The sequence below is a fragment of the Thermobia domestica genome, chromosome 3 (genome assembly GCF_964235325.1).
Source record: "Thermobia domestica chromosome 3, izTheDome1.hap1.1, whole genome shotgun sequence".
Lineage (NCBI taxonomy): Eukaryota > Metazoa > Arthropoda > Insecta > Zygentoma > Lepismatidae > Thermobia > Thermobia domestica.
Window position 1 is genome coordinate 310,692,756 of NC_137456.1, and position 7,539 is coordinate 310,700,294.

At 38.5% G+C, this 7,539-nt stretch overlaps 1 protein-coding gene across 1 annotated transcript in view; it reads right to left on the reverse strand.

The window, feature by feature from the left end:
- Nucleotides 1-7,326, reverse strand: part of LOC145681144 (toll-like receptor 2) — a 66,371-nt gene extending 59,045 nt beyond the window's left edge. The window contains exon 1 of the mRNA XM_081752580.1: nt 6,884-7,326. The gene's annotated coding sequence lies outside the window, so the exon portion shown is untranslated. The remainder of the gene's footprint in view (nt 1-6,883) is intronic.
- Between the last annotated feature and the right edge of the window lie 213 nt (nt 7,327-7,539).

Below are 7,539 nucleotides of genomic sequence, written 5' to 3' on the forward strand. Positions count from 1 at the left end.
TATTCTGATGCAGTGTTGCCAACTATACATTATATAAATATTTAGTATGTATATTTCTTCCGATTATTTCCTTGGTACCTATTTTATTTTCTATTAGCTTATTCCTTCAAACCTGTTAACATTTAAATATGTAACTTTAAAATAAAACTGTTTTTGGCAATTTTGATTTGAATTTGAGTTTAACGTCCCGTTCAGCAGCAAGGCTATATCAGACGTGGACCTACTGATTAACGTGGAATCCGAACCACATGAGCTCCCACCGGGAATTCAACCCGGGTCTCCCACGCCAAAGGCGTTTACGCTAACTGCTTAGCCACGAAGAAGCTCTGTTTTAGCAATATCTGGAAAATTACAAATCGGATTTAAAAAAAAAGTTATAACAAAAGTTGTTCGTTTCAAAGAGGGACATCCAACGATGCCACACTCGATCCTCTGGCCCGCCCCCGGGCACGGGAAGGGGCCAACTTTGAAATCTTAAATAGGAAGTTTTTTTTTTTTTTTTAAGATTCTGATTTTCCGGGTAAAACTATGTAACTTTTGTATTGAACATTTTGTTCGTTGTGATAGATGGCGCTATAATCGACAAAAATCAAAGTGGGTTACCAACAGTTGAAAAAATAGTATATCAAGAAATACACATCAGATTAGGAAAATTAAATAGATAGTTTTGATATCTTTGCAAATGCTATCAAATAACACCATTGCTGATCCCCCAGCGCCATCTCAGAAGATTAGAATAGTAGTTATTCTAAAATCTGTAACGATAAACTCGTGTTTTACAGCAAAAACACTTGATTCTCCAGAATATAATACATGACTTTGTCCACACTTTGGTGTAATTTGTCACAGATGTTGGGAAATGGACAGCAGTTGGAAAAATTCATAGTTGTGTTACACCTACAGCGAGAGTCTAACTACGGACTGCGACGCATGATAGCAGTTCTTTACAGACGGTAATTTGAATGGTAAAAAAATGTATCGCAGAAAATAGTTACCATTTCGAATATTTTCTTATCATTTGTTAGCGGTGTTTACTCATTTTGATTTTTGTTGATTACAGTGCCATTCTATCACGCAACGAACAAAATGTTCACTAAAACTTACGTAGTTTTTCCCGGAAAATCCGAATCTGCAATTAAAAATGGGGTTCCTATTTAAGATTTCAAATTTGATCCCCCTCCAGCCCCTGGGGGAGGGGCAAGGGGTCGAGTGTGGTACCATTGCATGTCCCCCCCCCCTTGAGACGAACAACTTTTGTTACAACTTTTTAAAAATCCGATTTGTAGTTTTCCCAGATAATCCCCCAAAAAAATTTTAAATGCCTCGTTTTTCAACTGTTAGTAACCGATTTTGATTTTTGTCGATTACACCGCCATCTATCACGCAACGAAAAAATGTACAATACAAAAATTACGTATTTTTCCCGGAGAATCTGAATCTGTAATAAAAGATGGGGGTTCCTATTTAAGATTTCAAAGTTGACCCCCTCCCGTCCCCGGGGAGTGAGGCAGGGGTCAAGTGTGGATGCCCCCACCCCACCCTTCGAGACGAACAACTTTTCTTTTTTTTTTTTTAAATCAGTTTTCGAGATATTTCGAAAAACAGTTTTGAATGCCTCTCCTTATACAGTATATGTGATGGGAAAGAACTATGCTGCTGCAACTCTAATGTTATCAAGTATCTTCAATCGTAGAATTTATAAGCTGCTGCTGAAGACGCATATTTGATAGGAAATTGTCAGTTTGTTATTCCGTGATTGTATGTGGGAATCTGCAGCAGCATTGGAACAATGGCAAATCGTGCTCTTCACCAAGGTGACCAGAATTCTTACTTGCAAAAACGGGACACATACGAATCAGCGACGGGGAGTGGGGTAAATATCTGATTTCCAGATTGCATTTTGGGACTCAGCAGTGTTTTCAATTTACAAAATACACAAGTAAGAGTGATAACACAGCGTTCTAACTTACGTACTACTCAAGACTACTTTTAACTACTAATAAAATACTTACCTCATTATTGAATATCTGTTATTCTCTACTATATCATTACTTTCACTACATCATCTATAGCGTAATTTTCACGGCATTTTTAGGATGAATGGATCTTCTTTAAAAGTTCTTTGTTTGTTTGCACTTAACAATTTGTAGAAATTGGTACAAGACTGATCAAAATTAATCTTACTGCTCAGCACAGCTTCCAAAGTATCTGTAAATAGTTGGGTTTTTATCACTTGTCCACAAAGCATTCATGTGCCAAAATACACGTTCAGTTGGAGCATTAGTCCCGGGTAAACAGAGAAGGAACTTCACAAGTTTTAGAAGATTTGAGTACGGTACGTTGTAAGAACAGAAATGGAAAAATACTTCTACCCAGCAGTTGTCTGGAAATACTTTATTAGAGTTCCACTTAAATGAACCTTTCCAATGAGTGTTGGTACGGAAGAGTGTAGAGTTTGTATTGACTGTTTATATTTTGAATAATAATTACGGGACACCTGGGTCATTTTTGCTTAGAAACGGGACATTTAGGCGTCCCGTTTGAGAATCAGAAGAAAACGGGACAATGATTGAAAAAAAGGACTGACTGTCCCGGCTAAAACATGTCCCGGCTAAAACAGGACGTCTGGTCACCTTGCTCTTCGCCAAAGTTCAATTGAGAAAGAACTTTTTAATGAATCTGACATAGAAGGTAGTGAGCTCAAAGATAACGAAGTGGACATGTTTTGATGCAGATTTGAGTACGGTAAATTTCCCGGAAAATTTTCCGATTCATAAAAACATACTCCACTTATTCCTACATCGTTGTTTAGTCGAGATGTGAGATGTCTTCCATATTTTTCCGGAAAATTTTCAGTTCTTAACAACAGTGATCAAGTAACAATTCGTCAGTATTCATAAAATTGATTGAATTCATATATAGTTTTTAACATTTCTATACATGAATTCAATCAATTTCATAATTGCTGAGGAATTGTTACTTGATTACTGATATTTTTTTTAGAACGGAAAATTTTCCGGAAAAATATAGCGGAAAATTTTCCTGAAAATTTTCCGAAATGGAAAATTTTCCGCCTCACATCACTATGCAGAAGACAGTGACTTGAACATTTTATTTGATAATGCAAATGGAACAAACGGACGCGGTTGTATGTCTGTTGCAGTTAATACCTTGTAATATTCATGATGCTATGGTGGTGTTAGTTTGTTAAACTGACAGACAAGTGGTCGATTGTTTGCTTACGTTTTGCATGTGTATTCCACAGGTGCAAAAACCTGACGTTGTGTTATAATAGAAAAACTGTAATTTTGTTAAGTTGGCAACTCCTTCTCTGGTGACATCCCCTATAGTGCGCAATGAAGGTCCCTCACATTATCTATCTTTCCGCGGAAACAAAATGTAAAAGTGTTTCGCCATTCCAAGGATAATCGGAATGGAAAATATAAAAGGTTAACTCTGAATTCATTAGAATACTGAAGTGTACCCCATTCTTTCCCATTCCACCCCACTCTACCGTACCACCACCGAAATGCGATCAGAAGCCGCCTTTGCACACAAACTACCCTGTACTAAGTTGATATTGATCTGTATGATAAGTTTTCTATATAAACAAATAAAATAAATAAATCATAATTACTGCCATAAATAAAAAAAATGGTAACTTAAACAATTACACACACATAGTTGACAACACTGTACTTAGAAACCTGGTAATAATAGAGAATAAAAATATATGATGTGTTAGACATTCCAAGTTCATATCAGACAAGTTAATTATTTTCCTTAAAAAAAAATAATAATAACCTCTAAGTTATGGGCCTGACGTACGCATGGATAGTGCACGTACGTGTACGGGACATGTGCACTATCCATGCATAAGCCGCACATGTTGCATTTGTGTGGATGATGCACACATACATAACCCGTGCTTAAACCGTACATGTGAATTTGCGTGGATGAAGCACACATACATAATCCGTGCATGTGCACATGTGCATTTGCGTGGGTGATGCACGCATTTATATAACCCGTGCTTAAGCCGTTATGTGCACATGTGCATTTGTGTGTATGTAGCACACGTACATAACCCGTGCTTAAGCCGTGCATGTGCACATGTGCATTAGCGTAGATGCACACATGTGTATAACCCGTGCTTAAGCCGTTATGTGTATTTACGTGGACGCAGCGCACGTACCTAACCCTTGCTTAAGCCGTGACGAATGACAGCTGAATGACTGCAAAAACTCCGTAACGTTCGCTGAGCTAAAATATAACATCAACAGTGGTAGCACTGCACTGATGTAACTACTGTCAGACAGTTCCTAAGTTTACAAAATTATTTTCGTGTCCGATTACAGCAGAAAATGTTGCGTTATTTGTTACTTGGCAAACATGTCAAATATACTACACATTGCTCATTGAAATAATAACCTCCAAAAGCAAAATTCTCACTGACAATTATTAGTTACTTTTGATATACTTGGAAGGTGATGTCTTTGGTGTTACAGTTATCTCATGTGAGCAAACTGTTCGAGTGCTTCCCGCTTCTCGCCAATACGAACTATCGCCAGTCATGTGCATGCGGTTATTATTATAGGCCTATATTATTTTTTCCTGACAAATTGTTCCTAAAGTGAGCTCCAGAGCTCAAGAGTAATCCCTGCCTCTACATCATAAAGTGTAAAATATTGAGATGAGTGCGTATAGTTGTATGAATTTAGGCGGCAACTGTTGCCGATCATTTGAAAGTCAATATGGAAGAACTACGAAATAAAGTACATAGATGAGCGTCATTTTGTTATAAAATTTCATGGCGAATGCATTTTATCTCATTTCAAATGGTTATTGTCGAATATACACGGTTACAGGACCACTCTGATTAGCCAAATTAAGAGGATCTCAACGATTTATCCCTCTACAAGCGACGTTTTCTTTATCTCCTCCGTGCCTAAGTCAGAAGAGCACGGAGGAGATAATCAAAAGGTTGGTGGCTCGCGCCCACCGCGGGGTACTTTCTACCCAAGTACTGCGTAAAGACATTCTATTACATAAGGATATTGTTAACATCGCTATGAGATAGTTAAAATTAACGAAAATGTAAAAACAAACAGAAAAAAGACAGAAACTAGCGCCAGACGTTTTCTTGAGCAAAGTAGGGATTGGAATATAAAAAGCACAGAGAGGGTAAGAAGTCAATGAACAAGTAACAGGCTGAAGGCAAGTAACTACATTCAACTGCTGGATTTGATTTTATGCTATGATTAGAAAGTTGCAAACTATTTGTTGAATTACGTTTGCTAGAACTTCGAACAGAAATCAAAATGGTACGCACCTTTGGCGTGGGAGACCCGGGTTCGATTCCCAGCGGGAGCTCATGTGGTTCGGATTCCACGTTAATCAGTAGGTCCAAGTTTCATATAGCCTCGCTGCTGAAAGGGACGCTAAACTAAAAATCAACTCAACTCAATCAGAAATCAAAATGACCTAAGCAGCTCTGTGGTAGAGGAAAGGTTTAACGAAATAAGGCATGGAATTTTCAGTTCTCCCTTTCTTGCAATACTACTTCATGCAAGTAACAGGCATAACTACTTTGAGCACTGTTACAGCCGAAAAAATAATTTCCATGATTCAATCATTGGAAATCAGTATTAGCTAATCATGTGTAAAAATGAAATGGAAGTCTTTAACGTCCCACGATTTTATCATTTAGGCTAAAGAAGACGGATGAGTATGAAAGAACTCGTGGAATGATAACGTGGGAGGAAACGGGAGAGCCTCGTGGAAATCTATGAACATGATGTTTCCCATGTTAACACATGGTACCCATAATATTACCTAATGATTAACAATGTCGAAAGGTGTGATCAAGGGCGCCGATTTCTGTGTAAATTTGGGGGGCCCATTCAGATGCAGAAGGTGTATATATAAAAAACAAAATGCACTCAAATTATGGCAAATATTGTACACTCATAAATACCCCCCCCCAGGATCAGCGCCCTTGAGTGTGTTACTATTCATGACTTGTTCCCTGATCTGCAACTGTACCACACGCCACTGAATACTGTCGACACCTATGGTATGGGATTTTTAACACCTAGCTATTATAGAAACTAACCTCTCCCTCAGGCCCGTAGCCAGCCTAAAAATATAGGGGGGACGGCTGAATTTAGGGGGGGGCGATCCAACCATATGATAGTTCATCACCGTGTTATAGTTCATTTGCAAGCCTACTGTGAAACTTTTAGGGGGCCAGCAAAAATTTAGGGAGGGGGCCGGACCCCCTAGACCCCCTGGATACGGGCCTGCTCTCTCTGCACCTCTTACGAGCGAAATTTTCGAAAACATTGAAACGTACTGTATATTCCTTTATTTTTATTTTAGACAAACACTGAATTGCACACCTACAAATGAAATTAAATATTTCAATTTAATGTCCCTCGTTATGCCCTTTAGGCTGAGGGATTATGGATGATTAAGGTAAGTGAATGATGATGGAACAATTGGTGGAATGATAGTGCGGAAGGAAACGAGAGTACAAAAGAAAACTCACGGACACGATGTTATCCATCATAAACTTATTTGGCCGTGGATCGAACCAGAGACCCCTACCAGCAGAGGTAAGCGCTCTCTACCACTGTGCCACCTTGCCCCTCCCCCTTTGCACACCTCCAGCTTAAGCGATGGGAAATTTGAACATTAAAGATATTGTTTTCTTCTCCCCCTTTATGGGCAGAATTTTGAAAAACGAAAAACACGTGTTCAGCTATTTTTAGTGAAACGTTTATTTGCCAGGTTTCATGTTCCTAGCTTCAGATATTGCATCCTTTCTCCTCCTCCATCTGGACATACACAAAAAAAAAAAAAAATGAATGCACTTACTTACCTTGGGGACTTGCTGCAAGATCGGCACATCAAGGCAGAAGATTCCTTTGTGTCATAATTATGAACGAGAATTAACTCAAAGTACACACACGATTTACAAACTGACAGATGAGAAGAGTAACACCGGGGGAAAAGAAAATGCTAGGCCTAGAAGCATTGTCGTAACTTGTTCCATCTCCTCGTGATGAGCTGCGAAGTTCCCGGAAAATTGTCTTGCAATTCTCCCGAACACGAAAACAACAACACTGCAACAAGTGGACTTATTTCTTTATGATGAAATAGCTGCCTCTTTACCACTTTTGTTTTCTGTCTGGTGTGTACAGGACGGAAGTACTGTATCGCGTTCTTTGATAACTGTTATAACATGTTTGTAAACTAGACGAGCGGAAAAAAATCGCCTACAAATCTCTTATGCGCAAGAGCACAAGGCAGCAAAAGCACATGCTTCTTCGCTGCAGTCTCTCTCTCTCGCTCTCTCTCTCTCTCTCTCTCTCTCTCTCTACAGATGTTGCCAACTCTAAAACACTTTTAGTGCTATATTATTATTAGAAACTAAATAAATAAAAACCAGATAGACAAAATGCTAATTTCTTAATAGGGCGATTCTCTGGCAAGTGGTCCATTGTCAGTAAATTTTCAAAATTAATTTGAAACTAT